Source organism: Anticarsia gemmatalis, chromosome 23, assembly GCF_050436995.1.
Source record: "Anticarsia gemmatalis isolate Benzon Research Colony breed Stoneville strain chromosome 23, ilAntGemm2 primary, whole genome shotgun sequence".
NCBI classification, from domain to species: Eukaryota; Metazoa; Arthropoda; class Insecta; order Lepidoptera; family Erebidae; genus Anticarsia; species Anticarsia gemmatalis.
Window position 1 is genome coordinate 8,836,851 of NC_134767.1, and position 20,461 is coordinate 8,857,311.

At 33.4% G+C, this 20,461-nt stretch overlaps 1 protein-coding gene across 1 annotated transcript in view; it reads left to right on the forward strand.

Moving 5' to 3' along the window:
• The window catches only part of nolo (ADAMTS-like no long nerve cord), a 219,752-nt gene that overhangs the window by 26,561 nt on the left and 172,730 nt on the right, over positions 1-20,461 (forward strand). The gene's annotated exons all lie outside the window — the stretch shown is intronic.

The following is a 20,461-nucleotide window of genomic DNA, read 5'->3' on the forward strand; positions in this document are numbered from 1 at the left end:
CGATCAGACAAAGGCATTGATGGCAAACCGTAGCTTTGTACGACTTGTTCCGTCGACGATATTTTTATTGGATTAGGATTTCATAGTATAATGGTTATTATTACTCGTATTTTGTTGCTTTGACGGACCTTTGTGGATGGAATGATTGTCGATTTGTGTATTTTGCTGTGTATTTAGATTGCATATTCTGCTTTTGAAAATATTTTATTTTTATTATAGAGTTTAATGATAAGTTTTTTCTGGTATTATCTAATACGAGTATTGAATGGAAATTAACGCGAACATGCATTTTACCTTGGATTACTCGACGTTTCGACCTGTGATCACAGGCTAACTGCATAATAAATATGTGAATCAGTCTTAACCGTATAAATATAGCGTGTCTCGATTGAAATTCAGAACAAAATGGATAACTAGCAATTTGATTTTTTTTTCTGTAATAGGTAGATATAACCTAATAATTATGTCCTCATGCGGGCTTATCACGTATCTCAGTTGACAGTTAGTGTACGTCAAATTGATGGTCATTATTCAGTACATTGCTGCTTTGACGTAACGTGCTAACCACAGTATTCTAAGGGAGAAAACAATGTACAGGGTAGTGACTTTCAAATATTTGACAACTGAGATACGTGATAGCCCCCCTGGTCGCTATTTGGCTACGGCAGTCAGTTACATTGTATAATTGCAAAATGAAAGATTCAAACAATACTGTGTACGTTAGGTAGTTTAAAATAGCTACTTATTCCGTAAGAGATTATTTTAATCCTACATAGTTGAATACAGGGAAACTAAACTTAACATCTAGTTCTACATCGTTATCTTTTATCCCTATCACATCCTCATTAGTAGAAAGAGAGAGAGATTAAAATCAGTTTAATTAGTCACATCGTTAGCTCAAGAAAGTTTGAGAACCACAATCGTTTAGAATTTGGCGAACGTGCCATTTTAACTGCTAGCGATATTGCATTTTACAATAGATGTATCAATACAATACATGATCATTGAATTTATGTTGAAGACCAGGAAATGGTGGAATAAATAAATAGTTATTTACTTTATATGTTTGTTTAGTACATATTGTGATATTTTTATTGTTTCTTGATATAAATAGGTCATTATGAATGTAGGTTTTCTATATTGCTGTATTTCTTTACTTCATGTAAGACATATCTCGTTTTATTAGTGCTCTATCTGTTAATTGTAGGTACATTGTGTGCAAGAATAAAATACAAAAATAGAATATATATTTTTTAATTAAGCCATGGCTAAGACGCCACAATTTCGAAGTCGATAATAATGGCTATCATATATTTATTTTACATGTATAAAAGAAAGTCGTGTTAGTTACACTATTTACAACACAAGAACGTCTGAAAGAGATAGCTTAAAATCAGGAAAAAAACATAATAATATAGTTTTTTTGGACCGCGTTTGTACCTGGTAGAAAAATAATACATAGAGTCACAAACCGTCATGATCTCCTAGTAGTTGTGGATCAATTTTCTGATCAGGATTATGGCCAAAATTCAGGAAAGGCTCGACCATTTGACTAATATAAAGACGTTCTTGTAAAATTGTAATTAAGCCACAGGAAACGTTTTATAAAGAGCAAGAAAAATAAAGCGGAACTGCGTGAGTCCGCTAGTTGTTAACTTTATTTTTACATTAGTTGTTAAATCCCACCACGGTGATCACAAATTGTTTTATAAAAAAACATTACCGGCTCTGAGAACGGAACCTTTATTCGCACGTTATAATTATTATATCTATAACTGCATTTATTTTCAACTACTTCTATAACTTACAATACAGACATAGTAACTCTCATTCATGCACTCATTATGCTCACAATATTTCATGAGAATCGGTTAAGCCGTTTCAGAGGAATACGGTAACTAACATTGTGAGATGGACATTTTATATATAAGACTAGCTGACCCGGCAAACGTTGTCTTGCCATGTAAATTAAAAAAAATATATTGTCACTTAGGGGTATGAAAAATAGATGTTGGCCGATTCTCAGACCTACTCAATATGCTCACAAAAATTCATGAGAATCGGTCAAGCCGTTTCGGAGGAGTATGGCAACGAAAACTGTGGCGCAAGAATTTTATATTTTTTTTGTGAATCTAAACCATTCTCAGATCCCCTTGATCACACACAAAAAAATCATCAATATCGGTCCAGTCGTTTAAGAGATGTTCAGTGACATACACACTTACAGAAGAATTATATATATAAAGATTAAATGAGCTAGACTCCAATCATCCACTATTTAAATTCCTTCATCTTGAAAATAAAACAAAGAATCGTATTATTCAAAATTACACGGCGCTCATCGTTTAACCGCGTTAATTTGTAGTGCGGTACAATTTATTTTTTACATACGTGTTGGACCTCCTGCTGGTGCAGGAAAGGAGTTGGCGGTTTAGAGACCCGTGGGCAGTGGGTTCGAGGTTGTACTATGACGATACAGTATTTTTCTTTGATTGAACAAAACTGTATTCAAAGAATCAGAAATATCGGTGTTATCAATGTTAATAAATAAAAAATAAACGTACTATTGAGGACCTCCTATTTCGTCGTTTATAATATAAAAGTGTGTTTTTGTGTTCCAGCCTTTTAAAAACAGCTCGACCGATTTGGATAAACTATTTTGCATGATGGTAGATTATATTTTTTAGCAGGATATTTGTATACCTCTGCGCTTCAGTTACTTAAAAATGGCTAGAACGATTAAGGTAAAATTTTGCAGGACGATACATCTTGTAGCGTGATATTGTTCTTTTTTACGGGAGATACCGTGGGTGTAATGTAGTATTAAAATAAAACAAAGAATGAAATTATTCAAAATTACACGGCGCTCATCGTTTAACCGCGTTAATTTGGTGTGGGATACAATTTATTTTTTACATACGTGTTGGACCCCTGCTGGTGGAGTAAAGGAGTTGATGGTTTAGAGACCCGTGGGCAGTGGGTTCGAGGTTGTGTTGTCTTGGCGTTAGTGCTATCGTTTTTAATTTTTGTAGTACGTAAGTAAATTATGTGTGGTACTAATCATAAATTTTTCTTGGGTTTGATTTTTTTGCGTTTATTGTAAATTGCAGAATAAAAATAAGTACCATAAATTACGAAAAGTTTCATACATCATAAATATGTAAACTAAGCATTATAACAAACATACATACTTATATTATACGCTATACAGTTCAAACCAACTCATTTAATATAATTTGATAATTTAAAGATCCATAAAAATACTCATAATTATAACTTTTCAAGCAACGCTTTTTATAATAAAATAGACAAAACACACGGAACCTATCTTAAAATCCGACTCACGCTTGACCGTTTCGCATTGTTTTGATGTCCTGAGCGAGAATATAATGTTCTTTACACTTAATACATGTCGTGGGTTCAAACAGGTCACCTTTTTATTGAACACAAACTATAACCAACCTTATGATTTAATAAATAAAGTTCAAATTCCTATGCATTGAAACAATGTATCCTTATATTTGCTCCATACGAAATTAGTCCTTATCCAGGTACACATAGGGTTGGTTTTTAAAAGCTGTTGTGTTAATTACGATTTCAATTTTACAATAATTCAAAGAGACTGTCGAAAGGGTTTGCTTCACTTAGGACCGGGGTTTAAACCCGGGTTTTGTATGGAAATGGGTTTTAGTTTGTTTTGAGGTTTGTTTAGAATTTTAAATAAAACAAATATACCTATTTTAAGTCAGATGTGACACAAATAATAGTGGACTTTTATAAACAGTGTACTTTTTTTAAATAACTATTATTTCTAGGGTGCGAGTGGTAGAATATGTGACTAATGATTACGAAGTCTTGACTTTGATTCCTAGGTCAGTTAAAGTTACTAGATTTTCCAAATTCATTTGGTGTATTACCAAAAATAACCTAGAGTTTAGTAAAGTGCCCAATACAGGCTAAATTTGTACATACATAGTATCAGGCCTGTGTTAGTGGTTTAGGTCGCCACGTCGATACTTCTGCGTCGGAAGGTCGTGGGTTCGATTCCCACACGAAGCAATTATTTGTGCGATCCAAAAATAATTATTTTGGCTCTGGCTGTGCCTTGTGTCCGTTGTTTGTATGTTTGTAAAAGTCCCCGCGACACAAGACCAATTCTTAGTGCGGGTGTTGTATTTTATAAATGAAAAAAAAAAGGTTTATGCAGAGGTGGACGAAATACACCCATGTTTCGTCGTTACCAATGTTACATACGAGTATGATACATATTCTAATATAAATTAGAAATGATGACTTAACCCGACCCAGGAATCGAACCCGAGATATCATTATCAGCAATCGGAAATTAGGAACTACCAAGTAACAAATCTAGGTGAACGTTATGCACCTCTACCTACACCTTTAAGTTTTAAAAGCATGAAGTTATAAACTAAATATTAAATCTTATATACATTATTATTATACCTACATTTCACTACTAATTGATATATCTGAAGTCTATCGCATAAAATTTATTAGTCATCATTAATCATCTGCTGACGCTACAAAAAGCACACGTTCGCGATAGATATCGCTATGTTATCTTCAATGTTTTATGTTGACTGTACCGACGTATGGTTACCAGAATAATGATTTTAATACGTGATTTTAACTTATTTTATGCATTATTGTCTTTTATTAAGGAAGAGACAAGTAATTATGAGTTAGCAAAAGCAGTGGTTAAGGTGGTCACCACGCCACTACGAGTGCATTGCGAGGTCGTTGATTCGATGCCCACACGGAACAAATATCTGTGCTAAACAAAAATAGTTTTTTCGTGTCTGATTGTAGTTTGCATCCTTTGTTTGTATGTTTGTAAAAGTTCTCGCAATACAAGATCGACTTTTAGTGGCAGAGTTCTCTTAGAAGAAAGTAATTAAAATTATGTACTTACATGTAATTTTATTTAAACAAAAGCATTTTATATATTTAAGTCGTTAGTATTCCACTGCTGCGTGTAGATGTTCAGTCCTTGCGTAGTAATAGAAGGTTCAATGATGAATGATGATGATCTTTTCCTATACTGTTACTGTCAACCAAAGTGCAGAGAATTGCTATATTTTCTCGTAGCAACAAGTCGCATTCGTGGAGAAATACATTGCCCTCAGGCATTAAGATAACAGATTTCCTTACAATTTTAATAACTCTAAGAAAGTTAATAATTAGTAATTGAAACCATCACTGTCCTACTATAGCTGTGTTCACCAGTCGGTGAACAATCTATAGTTAAGCATCGCTCGACGCGGTCTTCCAATGGATGGGTGACCGCTTATTGGTATTTGAACTGATCGTTGGTTTTGAAGGACTCTTCAAAAGTCGGTCCCGGCTGTCAAATAAGGTAACAGTTTCTAGCTATATCAAAGGCATACAAACTGCTTAGACAATTTAGCCAGTAGGTTGACCACTAACCATACAATACATGAATCACTATTCTCAACAACTGCAAACCAAGCTACGATACTTTTTCTGCTCAGCAGTGGTACGATAGAGCCTAGTAACGATAAAAATCACTACGTCTTGAAGAAACAACTGAAATTTTCATCACAAATAAAATAGCAATCTAAGTTTGTATTCAGCGAAGTATTTCATTGCCATAGCCATAATATCAGGGAACACGCCCATTAAATTAGCTAGAAGAAATAAACATGGAGACCTATTGCCTTGTGACGTCATTCGGCTACACGTTATTCTGCAGTGAATTGTAGATCAATAGTATTATTTAGGTCTAAGGTATATGAACCTAGGTAAAGAAAAGTGGTTCTTGCGGTTAGCCAATGTTCTTTCTTGGTGTTTTAGGCTGCATTTTATGCATCATCTTTCATTTTTGTGTTCTTATCCCACGTGAGGTTCATCATTCATATCGTATGGTTAGTGGTCAACCTAGTGTCAAAGTTGTTCAAGCCGCCCGAAAGGCCTTTGACATGGCTTAACGACTGTTATCTTAGTAGACAACAACCGGGACCGACTTTTAACGTGCCCTCCGAAGCACGGAGACGCCCAGTACAAATACCACTATGCGGTCACCCATCTATAGAATGACCGCGCCAGCGGTTGCTTCACCCACAGATCTATGTCAGACCGGTGAGCGCAACTGGCTATGGGCGCATGCTTTTCTCAAAAACATGCGGTAAAGAAGCTTTAGCGATTTTCACAACCGACCAACTGCCTGATGTATTATGAAATATTTTTGGTTTCAAATTCTTAATTTCTCTAATTCGCTTTATGACTCTATATCGAGAGACGACCGCCTTATAGTTATTGAGACAAATTGCGAAGTAACTTAATTATCACCTTAAAATGGTCTGGCAAGGTTTTTATGAAACTCAATACAGAAACATACAACGCTTTAAATAAAGAAACAATAAAGTAACTATTACTTCATTTCGTGATAATTTATTTAACAAAGCTTGCCAAAAAGACCAAAAAACCTTGGCATACTAGAATGTAGGCTTTTGAACCAAGTCAAGGACCAATAATCTGCACTAAAAGAAATAAGTATAGTACAATCTGACATTTAACTCTCTATTCTAAAATATCAAAGTGTTAGAAAATACTTCAAAAATTGGCACATTTTCACTGTACAACTAAATTCAAATCTTTTTGTTAGCTGAAAAATTTTCCACACTGAAAAATTGTTCAAAGGCTTTTTATGAGTAAAGCCTTAGAAGCCGGAAATTTGAGACTGTGTACGTTTTATATTTTGCAAGGCAGGAAGGTTCAGTTCCGGAGCGGCGAAACAAGGATTTATGAAATAGAATAAAGAATTTTTCAATGATGCTCTGCAGAATTATGGTTTTAAATGAGATAATGTATGCAGAATTTATAATAATGAGGTTCTTTTTTCAGGAACATAATACTATAAAGAACTGCATTAATCTTTAGAAACTAACACACTATCTGTTCTTCAATATAGATCTGACCACTATTAGTACAGTGATATAATTATATACTGAAATAACATTCCTCACAGTAACGCATCCAAAATGTCATACAGAAAACCTAAAACCAAAACCCTTTGCCTAACCATAGCCAACAGTTGAGAGCAAAGCCTCAGCATAATCACTAGTTACTTGTATGTATCTGATGTGTTCTATTTACAATATAAATATTTAGACCAGAATGCCACAATAACCAATGTAACCTGCGCCGAAACGTCAAATAATACAGAGAAAAAGCATTTTCGCGTAAATTTCCGTATAACATAAGATAATAAAACATGCACCGCGAAATTTTCAAATCCACGGTAAAATAATGAAAAAGATTAGCAACCCAAAAGAACAAACAAAAGCCACAAAGGTCATTTTGACAAATTGACGCTTCAAGTGACCCTTCTCAAGGTATTCCTGACGTTTTATCAATAAGAGTTCATCTCAGTCAACCGGTAGACACGGGTCTGTCTTAGCGATAATGTGACAAAAACTGCCCTTGACCGTTTGTCAGATGGATTCAGGATTTGGAGAAAAATACACCAGGATTTTTTAAGTAAGGTGGCTATTTTTGGTTCAGAAATTGATTTGATTTTGTCGTAATAAAATGGTTGTCAAGTATACTTTTCTTATTTCTACGACAATTATATAATTTTTGAATTCAAAAGTCCGCTCTTTGAATTTTAGCTCATTAGCCTAATACTTTTTAAGAATTGTTCTGATATTTTTGATGATCTAGTAAAGATATTTTATATTAAACTAGCTGACCCGCGCAACTTCGCTTGCGTCACATAAGACAGAATGGATCAAAATTTTCCCCGTTTTTGTAACATTTTTTATTGCTACTCTGCTCCTTTTGGTTGTAGCGTGATGATATATAGCCTATAACCTTCCTCGATAAATGGGCAATCTAACATTGAAAGAATTTTTCAAATCGGACCCGTAGTTCCTGAGATTAGCGCGTTCAAACAAACAAACAAACAAACAAACTCTTCAGCTTTATAATATTTGTATAGATTGTCATTTTCAATAAAACACCTATGTTATTATGTAGTTTTCTTTTTGAAAATTTAAACGTCCAGTTTCTATAGACCTGCACCTACTTATGATCTAAAAGATAACAGGAACGTCTTATTGACTACATTGCTCAACAACCTAAAAACAGTCCTGTCTGCCTGTATCCATGAGCCTAGTAGGGATCGCAAAAACTTAAGCGATTATAATTCCCAAAAAAACATAGCTTAGGAAATCGAAACTCTATCAAAACTTTGTCAATCATCACACATGTTAGCGTGTTCAACAATACAATAATCTGTGTCTTTCAACATTTTCATATTGCACATCGTCTTTGCAAACGTATAAATCATAAGAATTTTATCGTTCCGTGACAAGCTTTTGACATTTTTTTCCAATATATGAATGTCGATCGAATTTGCGAGTGAGTTCGTCGATTCGGTAAAATGTTATTCTTTGTTTTGTTGCTACATGTGTGTTTGGTGTAAAAAGGTCTTTTCATTCTTTTGATGTAAAGAGACTTAAGGCGTTTTTGAATTGGTACATTGTTCGGCTTTAAGGTTAGGTTGAGTATTTTTTACTTTTTCGATTTTAGATGGTGTCGCAAATGTTTATTATTGGCTTTTTGCAATGAGTAAAAAATTAAGCTTTGAATCCAGTATACTGTCCAATTAGGCAGGAGACTATAGATTCTTAAAAGAAGTGAATTAAGAACTTTCAAACATGTTTCTTTTTTCCTACGATGGTTTTATTTACTTTTTATAATTTTGTTTTTACATCACTTTATTTAACGTTTAAAATTTAGTGTTTGTCTTTGTGACTAATTACTAACGTTCATTTTGTGAATTCCCCTGCAACTTCAGTCTTTAAAGTCTTTCCCAAACATTTTCTGCAACAAATATCTCCAAAAACGTTCTGCAACAATCTCATCCACATAAACCCAGCTCCTTGACAATTTTATATAACAGCTTTCTCATAAGGCATCAAAGAAAACACAACACGTTATCGTTGTGTGTAAAACACAGTGATTTGCTGTGTACGTCTCGAGCCTTCCAGTTCGTGATGAGAGAATCAAATGTTACAAGCACACGCAAACTCAACATTTGTTGGAAAACTGCTATACGGTAACGTTTGCTCTTTTGTTTTCTCTATATCTTAGATCTGCCGATGAAAAATTGTTATATGTGGAATTTCGGCACGGTTTAAGGTAATATTGTTTGTGTAAAGGTTGAATTTTTTGAATGGACGCTTTTCACGAAGGTTTGGTATCGTGTCTTGAAGTTGTAATGCACTTTTGATAAATATCGACTGAAATTTTGGCTGAAGATTTCAGTGCTTTTTTTGCCTGCTCGAAGCAAAATTTGCAATCATCCGTATGCTTCTTTTCCATAGCCTTAGCATACATACATACATTTAATGTTTTAAATGTTTTAAGTTAAGTAAAATAGTAGATCCAAATCCAAAACAACTGTCTGCAGTTAGGTACATACATATAATTATAATTTTAACACCGATTTTAAATAATTGTTAAAAATATTTCGTTTTTATTGTTGTTGTATATAACTTTTCCATGGGAATAGCAACAGTAACCGTCGCATATAGGTACATCGACATAATAATCACTTGACTGGGTCAAATGTTATAATCGGAAACAAAGTTAATATAATTAAAACAGCAATACCAAATGCATCACTATCAACATATAACAAAATTCATACATAAAATAATGCTTTATTACCAAAATATATAATTATGATAATAAATAATAACTAGAACTACAGTAGTTCCATTATAAGCGTAGTTATACAAACCACAGAATAGTTGAAAATAATAGAAATATTATTTATTCATGTGATTATATTAAATTATGTTCTGCTAACCGTACTGGTAGAGATGATTTATTAATGTTCGCTTTTAACTAGTTGAAAAGGTTGTATGTATGGTTAGGTTTGAAGATGTAAAGGTTTGATTCTCGGTTCGGGAAATGTGCTACAGTATCAAATGTTGCAGATCTTTGCTTGAACATTTTTTAAGCCCTATCCATATGTAATTGATTTTAAAGGCTGTAGCGATTTTCTACGCTCGGATCTATCGAGAGTTTATCTTTTAAAATCTACTCGAAAATTAATAGTGCAGGGGGCATCAGGTATTTCAGTTGAAATCTACTTGAAAGTCACTATGCTGTACATTGCTTTCTTTCTTAGATTATAGTGATTAATACGTTACGCCAAAGCAGCAATGGACTGAAGATTGACTATAAATTTTACGTACACTAGTTGTCAACTGAGATACGTCATAAGGCCGCAGAACACGCTTGGAGTGCTGGTCTGATTTTCAAGGTCACATCAATGTCAATGGTGGAAAAATGACCTCATGTCAATGGTTCTGTAAATAAATCTAATATTTAGCTTTTACAGTCTTTTTATAGTTATTGATAAGATGACAACTCCAATATACTAAAAAAGTTAGCAAATCTATACCCAAATAAGTCCACAATAAAAAAGTAAGGAGTAAGTATTTTTAAACTTCTTCACAATTTTTACGGCTCATTTTCCAACACATTATTCCTTCACAAACTTGTCAAAAAGCAAGCATAAATTATTATAATATTGTGAAGTTATTTCAGTATTTGCATACATCATGTATTCAGTAATAAGAACAGACAATACAGTATAAGACTGCTCTCAAGTGCGAACTCAAACTCGTTATTAAGTCTCAGACTTAAGTTTGAAGTCCAGTGAGTTGGATAATTTATATTAGAGCTAGCTGTTTGTATGTAATTGAGTTTTAAAACAATATATTTTATTTGACCTTAGATCTTTTACTTATGTAATTTTTGTGAAGGAACAAGATTCAATGACTGATCCAGATTATATTTTGTCGCAAGCAGATTGAAATACATGTATTTTACTCATGTCAACCCAATATTTTTTTTTTAGTTGAAGTAGTAACTAATTAAATAAACTTTCCAAGTCAGGTTTCATACTAATCAATCAAACTTAATCAGACTTTTTAAAAATGATATAATAATGTGTAATTAGTTTAATAAATGGTGCTTCTTATGTATATAGAACCAATCTATGTATATTTTCATAGGGGATGCATTTTGCTGCTTTATCCCCATATATAAGTCTCCGCGATATTTTTACATTTTCCTTAAAATTTTATCAAAGTATAGCCTCGCTAACACTGGAGCTCAACTCTAAAATGAAGTCAAAATAAATGTATATATTTTCGTTTAAATTATTCATATTTTGGTATTATTGTACTCGCCGCTGATGTATGGTGCACTGAGAGTGGAAGAAAGGTGCTGTAAATAACAATGTGGTTTTAGTGTCAGCGATTTTATAAGCTGTAGCGATTTAATTTATCGATCTAATCGATAATTTAACTGCACGTTTGGCGCAGTGGTTTAAGCGGTCACCTCGCCGCAACAACCGTAGCGCCGCGTGTGGTGGGTTCGAATCCCACCCGGGACAAATCTTTGTGTGATGAGCACGAGTATTTGTTCTGATCCTGGATGTCAATTTATCTATATAAGTATGTATTTAGACGTATATAAGTATGTTTATCAGTTATTTGGTTACCATAGTACAAGCTTTGCTTAGTTTGGAATCAAATGACCGTGTGTGAGTTGTCCAATAATATTTAATTTAAAAAAAATATTATTTGTTGACACAAAGCAAAAGCTTTATATTTAGGTAGTAGAATATCAACGAAAATATCGTTTTTTACTATTGTTTTGACTAGATTGAATAAGTAACACTACCTAAACAACAAACTTTGCTTGACTGTGATAGCAACCATACACTGGTATTTTTAAGTTAAACTTATGTAATAAATATAATAACTACGAAAGAATTGATGAACAAATTACGAGCACAAAGTAATACCTAAACTATAAAGAAAAATAAAAAAAAATCACATCCAATTATAAATCAAACCCGGTCCACTACGCTTTAATAAAAGATTCACCACATATATATACTGTCTTGCTCAATCAAAATGCTACACTATCCCAGTCACAAAATAAACAATCACTATTAAGTACACAAGCACTAAACAACTTTAAAACATACACTAGTGTAAATCAGTGTTCAGCGCAGCCAACTGCTGAATATTTGAAGCATCGCCGTAATGTCAGGTCAGTAGGTCGTGCCAACATAATCATATTAACGTTCATCGCGAGCTTTTTGGTACTGCTTTGTTGAAACTCATTTTTAATGATAAGTATGCTTTTGGGGTATGTGTTACGGCTCATCTCGGGTTTGATTTCAGAATTGAGAATCGCTTTTTTTACTTATTTTAGATTGTTTTTGGTACGGTCGGTAGTGTACTCAAATGCTGATTGTGAGATCATGGGTACGTTTCCCGGGTTGGGTATAACACTTTAGGTTGATATGGAATGATACCTATATAGAAATGAGCTCGATTTAATAATAATATAGTGTTGGCGGTTCAACAGCAATAATAACAAAACATAAAAATGAATTTTGTTTCTTTTATGTTGCTAGGTCATCTTGTTAAATTGACGAAGACTAAGCTTTAAGTATTTGACTAATTTTTGGGATACAATCATAAAATATCATGGCTAATCATAGATATATGTGACCACAGCAAAAGCCTTAAGTATTTTATGCACACTTGCACTCGCATCTCAAAATCAACTGTATAATCTTTAATTGAACTCTAATTTTCTAAAAAAGCAATCATTCAGTTGTACGGCTTATAAATACCCGCTAAACGCTCTCAATAAAACCACTATCCATTTTAATATCCTTTATTTTTACAAACGAAATGCCCACTTATGCTTTTTAAAATAAAATCGAAATTCCTTTAACACCCGTCGTAAATTTTTTGACTAAATGAGATGTTTTAATGTTCACCGCATAATTTACCTCGCGTTAAAGAATTTAAGGTAAAATGCTTACTGACACTGATGTTCAGTAGTACTCTCACGAGCAAGTTGTCGCATTTAAACCTTAATTTTATGTGGAAAAAAACAAGCAAAATAGTCTTTGTAGCTTGTCTGCAAAAGCGCTTTGGACTTTAAATAATCTTGAGTATAGTTTAGTTATACTTTAACCCTCTTATTCATTTAAACACTATAAACCTATTTTAGTTATGAGCTACTATAACATGTTTTCTCTTTTTCATTTCGCTCAGGAGTGAAAGAAACAAAACACTTTATAAGCCTTTCATAACTTCATATATTTTTATGAATAAGAGGGTATTGTTCAAAACAAGATTGAAAATGCGACGGATAAAAAAAATATGTAGACACTCCTACAAATTCTGAATCTACCACTAGCTTTGAAAGTGCATACATATATTTGACAGTAACTGTACTAATTATCTGTTGCGGTAGAATGGCACTTTTTGCGACTATTGCATAAAATCCCAAAATATCTAGTATTTTAAGAAATAGTCTGAATAATCTAGAAACTTTCAAGAACATAGATTTTGTGGGTCAGAGTGCATACTGCATAGTTAAAGTCTACACCTGACCTCTCACCGGTCGAGTTATGAGAGTGGCGAAATAGAGTGTTCCGCACAAACATTTGTGGCTACTGAACATGTTTCAAGAGACATAGGTTTATAGACACCTAGAAAGATATTTTTGACGTAGAATAGACATTCTTTTATAGACACCTAGAAAGATATAGGTAAAAAAATGACTACATGGGACCTTTTACTTTCACGGACATTCTTCTTTCAAGTGCATCCATGGTTTTCTGTCCTACGCCTGGCCTCTTTTTGATCATGTTGATATTGCGGCTCCCAGGCTTTAGGAGTATTGAATATAATAAACTAGTAGCCGTAGCCTAAAACCAACTGGAAAGACATTATATACCTGCCAAAAAATATATAATTCCATCACACTGACTAAGGGATCTGGGTACTATATATTCCCTTAAGTCTTTTGTAAAGAAATCTTGCCTTAACAGATAATTACATGCGACAAAATCCAGCCAATCACAGCGCTCCGTATCTCACAGCGTGACACTACATTTTACACAATACATTTCGAAGCCGAGTTGTTCCTTTTAATTGGGAGCCGGTAATTGGGCAACAAATAACGAAAACAATAACACGTAAATTACATTAAAGAGCTTGTAAAAATGTCCGCCGGATTATAGTTGAAGCATATTTTTTCAGTACTGCTGTTAAACTTACGACTGTTTCGGTTGAAGTGTTAAAATTAACGTTTGTTTTTTATATAAATTATAAACTACCATTTATACTGCTAATAAGTGTAGGTGTACTTAATATAAAAAACTGATTAGTTCATGCTAGCTAAGTGAAAATAGGTTTAAGGTTTAACATTATTTTAGCTAAATACAATAATAAGCATGCATTAACTTGACTGCAAAGACAATCATCGTAATGGAAATTTGTATACTTGAGTTCTTTAACACAGTTCTTGATGAAAATCTCCGACCACACTTGGCTAGCGTGGTGGACCTGTATTTCGGAAGAAGAACCTTGTCTAGCAGTGGGATAGTAACGATTTAATTCTCCTCAAGCTTTATTAAATAAATATCAAGAAAACAGTAGTAAATCAAATGACAGTCAATTTATTCACACATAAGTCGGAGGCTCTAGAAATATCTCTGGGTTAGAAGCTGGACTTTAAGCGTGGGAGGGCAATAATTATACTCGGTCATTGCATCTTTTAACTACATGTATTTTTGTACGAACTGTCGGATTAACTTTCAGATTACACCACACGATATCTTTAAAAAAACAGTTGTTCCATGATAAATAAATAAGTAATTCTTGTTTTGAGGCGACGTTTACAAACAAACAAACACGGAATACAACGAAACCTGAACCAATTATTTGTAGGACACAAATATTAGATTTTTGCTTGACTACTGTAGAGGTAATTCTTAGAATCGTCTCAGTAGTTCCAAAAATACTTAGGACTTTTGTACACACAAGGCCATATAAATATTTCCGATACACAATATCACGGATGTTATACTTGAAGATATAAGCAGAAGTGTATGAAATACACCCACGTTTCGTTATTGACAATGTTAATCCCATGTAGTAGGGAGCAACTCAGTTTTGCTTGGAGATAAAAATCATAAGATATCGGAGATTTAATTTATGCACTATTACGTATTGTACAAAAGGCCTTTAAAACAAACTAAAGGTAATTTTTATGGCTTATTATCAAGTGTCTGATTACCTTCCTGGTAGATAAAACGATTGCAAATCTATATTTTAATATTTCATCTTCCGAACCAATCGATACTTTTTCATAATATTAGTAAAACTTAGCATAACTTTTTATAATGTTTATAAAGAATAAATTAAATTATAACTGACACTATCGCTATACCACATAACTCAATATATCATCGCCTATTGATGACAAACGGGGTGATTAATTAAATAAAAATTAACGGCTCGATACGGGCGGAGCCGCGGCACGTGATTGTTATAATTGGTCCCTTGTTATGTTAGTGATTGAATGAGATATGGGTGAAGGATTATTAGATGTATTTGTTTAGGAAAGTGGAATAACTCGTTAATTTCAAACTGGAATTTACTATTGTTCGTCGCGAGTTCTAGAGCGCCTCTGGGACACTACCATTGTGTGTTTGTTTGAACGCGCTAATCTCAGGAACTACTGGTCCGATTTAAAAAGACCTTTCAGTGTTAGATAGCTTATTTATCGAGGAAGGCTATGTATAGGCTATATCATCACGCTGCGACCAATAGGAGAGAACCAGTAAAAAGTGTTACAAAAACGGGGAAAATTCTGACTCATTCTCTCATAAGTGCTAATGCACATATAACTTCCAAAAGTCATTGTTGTGTTGCCTAGGGTTGGAACCGTCGACCACTGGGTGGTGCCAACTTATACCACTCATCTATCACTGCTTCTTGGAGTTACATGTTACATTATTTGTAATCTGCTTCTAGTCTACTCTAAAATAATGTGTAAGCGATTATTAGGCTAGGTTGTATTGCTTCTTAAAGAATTTGCATAATGACTACCACCAACAAAACCTGTGACAATGTTATTTTATCCATTGAAATTGACCTTACATTTTGTCATTAAGTTAGTATATTACAACCCACTACTGCCTACAACCTACACATATTGTGGTGACATTTATAAAGTCTATTACATCGTTAGTGAACACTCTTGTTAGTACTAAAATTAATTGAGGGTTAGCCTTTGAAATAGTTTGAAGTAATAACTCTTTAATTTCGTGTGGTAGGGTAATTGTTGTTACTAACTTATTGCTGTTATTTATTGGGCATCTTTGAATTTAAAACAGGAGCAGCGGGCGATGTATACCGCTTAATCGTCCCGACTGACAACTGGTCAAACTAGTGTCAAAGTTGTTCAAGCCGCCGGAAGGCGCTCGACATGACTACCACTGTTACCCAATTGACAACTGTTAAGACCGTCTTTTTACGTGCCTTCCAAAGCACGGAGTCACACACCTCAAATACCTCTATGCGTTCACCCATCTGCAAAATAACCGCACTGAGATTGCTTAACCCGCCGGTTTATTATTTATGGCGAGCGCAACTAGCTACGAGTGCCTTTTAATCTGGTCGAAAACTAAGACTCGGCTGACAAAAACATGAATGCTACCTGCAGTTCTTTGCAGTCTGCAGTTTGCAGTCATCCGTGGTCTGCAGTCATATGTAGTTTGCAGTTGTTTAAACTTTTACAGTGACACAAAATCAACTGTAGTCTTTGTATTTATATGATAAATAACGACAATTAAAGACTATAATATTAGACTTTTCAAATCACGCCTTATACAGAATAAAAAAATTGTATCATATTTTTCATACTAACCAACCTTACTAAAATTTTCCAATCTACGGGAACAACACAGAATCCTCGGTCCCGATACAAAATCACTAAATCTCTATGAGTATGTAAATGGGTCATCTATTTTAATTAGTATCTCGAATTGTTACTGCGTTTGATGAATGTGTACCACAGAGTTTGTGTTTGATAGACACGGGCTTTTAAACTGTCTAAGTTATTATCAAGTTGTAATTGTAGAAGATATTTTGATTGCTGTTTTAAGTTAATAAATAGATTTTTTGATAATTAATAAATAAAATATATTTTTGAATGTATTTCATTGCCTCCGTAACTTATATGCGTATAACTTATCTCAGTTGATAACTAGTGTACGTCAAATTGATGGTCACTATTCAGTACAATGCTGCTTTGACAAAACGTGTTAATCACTGTAAACCAAAGGTACTATAAAACATGTTAACTGAGGTAGGTGCTGATAGCGAGGTTTCAAGTTTGATTCCCGGGTTGGGCAAAGAGTGGAAGTCGGCGAACCATTTGCCTACACTTTCGGTCTATAACAAGCTGTATAATATGTATCGTGTACTGTTAATTGATACCTAAGCATTACAACATTTTAGTCTAATTATATTTACACTAGCCGACCCCCGCAACTTCGCTTGCGTCACATAAAAGAGAATGGGTCAACATTTTCCCCGTTTTTGTAACATTTTTTATTGCTACTCTGCTCCTTTTGGTCGTAGCGTGATGATATATAGCAAAACAAACAAACAAACAAACTCTTCAGCTTTATAGTATTAGTATAGATTACCTTCTAATACAACAAATGTAAAACACTTAAAAAGTCAATATAATGACAAAACTACAATACGCCTTAGTCATGGTAAATAATGATACACGAAAAACAAGAAGCCAAAAATAATGAGCCAACTTGAAACTTGATCGCGTGCATTGTTTTAATTAAATGATCAATACAAATATGTAAAAGTGAGATATACAATTATTCAGGAATGTACATTGAATACAATTATCTTTAGTATATACGGAGATAAACAATGTTCTGAATGTTCTATTGGTTTGTGTGGGTGTTTGTGACAAACAGTCTATAGTATTGTTGCTTAGTATTATGGGAAATTTGGTTGTTAAAAATGGGATGGGAAATAATTGCAGTCTAAATGTTGTTCGGATATTTAAAGTGCATGATATTTATGGAATAATTTAAATTTTTCACAAATTTGCCGTTTAAGTGCTATATACGTCACCAAAAAATAATTTCGTAATAAAATAACATCAGAAAAGTTTGAATATTCTGCAATTTGGGTGCAACAGTTAACCTTATTTCACCAAGGCAAATATTTGTGTGATGAGCACATTATCTGTTCTGAGCCTGGTTGTAAATCTATCTATTTAAGTACATAGAAGTATGTTTGTCAGTTGTCTGGTTGGTATGGAAATTTAAGGTGTATAAGTTGTAAAAAAAATACGTTGAATTATGACCTAAATTAGTTTTCAAAAACGGTTTTTTAATTCTCGATACTACCGTTTTAGTTAAGATTAATTAATAGATTATATTAAAACAAAACGTCACAAAACACCACTAAAATTCTTCCAACTAAGACAACTCAATTATTCCCGGCGGGTCTATAAATATCTTCACTCTGTGTCATCTCGTTACCCCTTTCAATTTAATTGGTAGATTCTACGATAGATATCGATTCAACCGTCTTATAATTGTGTAAATATATAACTATGTACACTATTCTGTTCTGTTCGTTTGTCTGTTTGTTTTATACGATAAATTGTTGAATTTCGTATGTACTTTTTGTATGTGTTTTGATTTATTAGGTCGGGGAAAAAGTTTTTTCGCATTATAGTATGTATGAACTTGTAATAAAATCTCTTTGTCTTCAAGAATCACAAATGAGTACACAGTTCATTAGGTTTCTTTCAGTGAGCTCGTGAGGTACCCAAATATCCAGCTTTTTTGTATAGAGAATTTTTTTGATTACAAGTTCATACATACTATGATGCGAAAAGACTTTTTCCCCGACCTCATAGTTTGCTTGCCTAATTATTGCGAAATAACATTAAAAAATAGGCTTCAACTATCAATATAATAAGATAATTAAAAATTGTTTATATTGTTTACTTCTTGTATGCGACTGGTTGGTAGGTTTTACCGGGTTGGATGAAGTGTTTTTGTGTTTTAGATTAGTAAGACCATATATAATAACGGCGAAAAAACAGAGACTGGCCGAAAAAAAAAATGCCTGTTTCTTTCCTATATATCCTGATATCTACTTAATGCGGAAAAATATTAGGGAAACATCGAGTTATATTTTAACAGGCAAAGTCATTGGTTTTACCTAGTTTCATATAAGTACGTTCGTATTGTTTCGTTAGCAATAAATCCTTTAAGTTAATTTGAACAAGTAATGAATTGAAGATGTTTGTTTTGAAATAAAAGGAAGTGATTGTTAGAAAGTTTTTGGTATAGATAGTAGATACTTTATAATTAACTGATCTTAGTTAAATAATATGAGTTAAAGTTTCGTTTCTGTTTAGTTAGAATTGACTTTGATAGTAATTAATAAATATATTTTGATTAAAATCTATATCTATACTTCTATACTAATTTTATAAAGATGAAAGATTTCTATGTTAGTATGCTTATAACGAATTGGCAAAAAAGTACTGGACCGATTTTTTAAATTATTTTAGCATTTGTCGATAAGCTCCGTAAATCTGTTCTGAACAATCACTACTGTCCCACTGCCGAGCAAGAGTATCCTATCAATCACAATTAAATAATGACAATTAATAAAACTTCACTCAATAGCCTTCCTTCCCAACATCACACAGAAATCAAACCCCCACTACACAATACAATTTAGTTGTACTTAAAGTACTATAAGGGCTAAGCCCTAACGTTCTCGTCAAAGAGCCTTACACAATGCCAGTGGAGTGACGTAGACCGGAAGCTGGCGTCGCTGCTACTTCCGGTTTCCGGTGGGCACCTAAACAATTAATGTTCAGAAGTACAAGTTTGAGGTTTGATATTGTGTGATGGTTTAAGTTTCGGTTTTGGGTGTTGTCCTATGTTAGTGAAGTGTGTGTGTATAATATTATTATATGCTTTAGGTGTTTGTGGTTCAAACAGAACGTATGTCTGTTGACCATAAGATTTGAGGTTCGATTTCTGCGCCAGATAAAGTCTTTTTTTTCTCTCTTATGTTTTTTATACAATTATAATAAGTTATTCGTTTAAATAAGTTGGTTGATACTGTACCTAGCATACCGTGAGTTTTATCTCGTAATTGATCTCAAGACCTTTCGGTCGGAAAATGTCATAGATGTTATTACTCTGCAAATATGTACTTTATTACTTAACCGTTATAAAAATAGACCTAAAGATGCTGACATAGGTCGGTGGGTCGGCAGCTTTAGGCTTATTCTTGTGACAGTATATTGTGCTTAAAAATGGAACTGTAATTTAAACAAAATATACAACCAAAAATTTTTTGAATAATTTTTCATATTTAAAGAGTGCACCACGACAAAAATGAGACAATTTGAAGTTTTTCAAGAGTGTTGTCTCAAGAAGTTCCAATATTATTTATGAGTGCGATAGTTAAGAGCTCTCGACGTTCCCCGGAATAAAGGGTGCTTTAAAAAG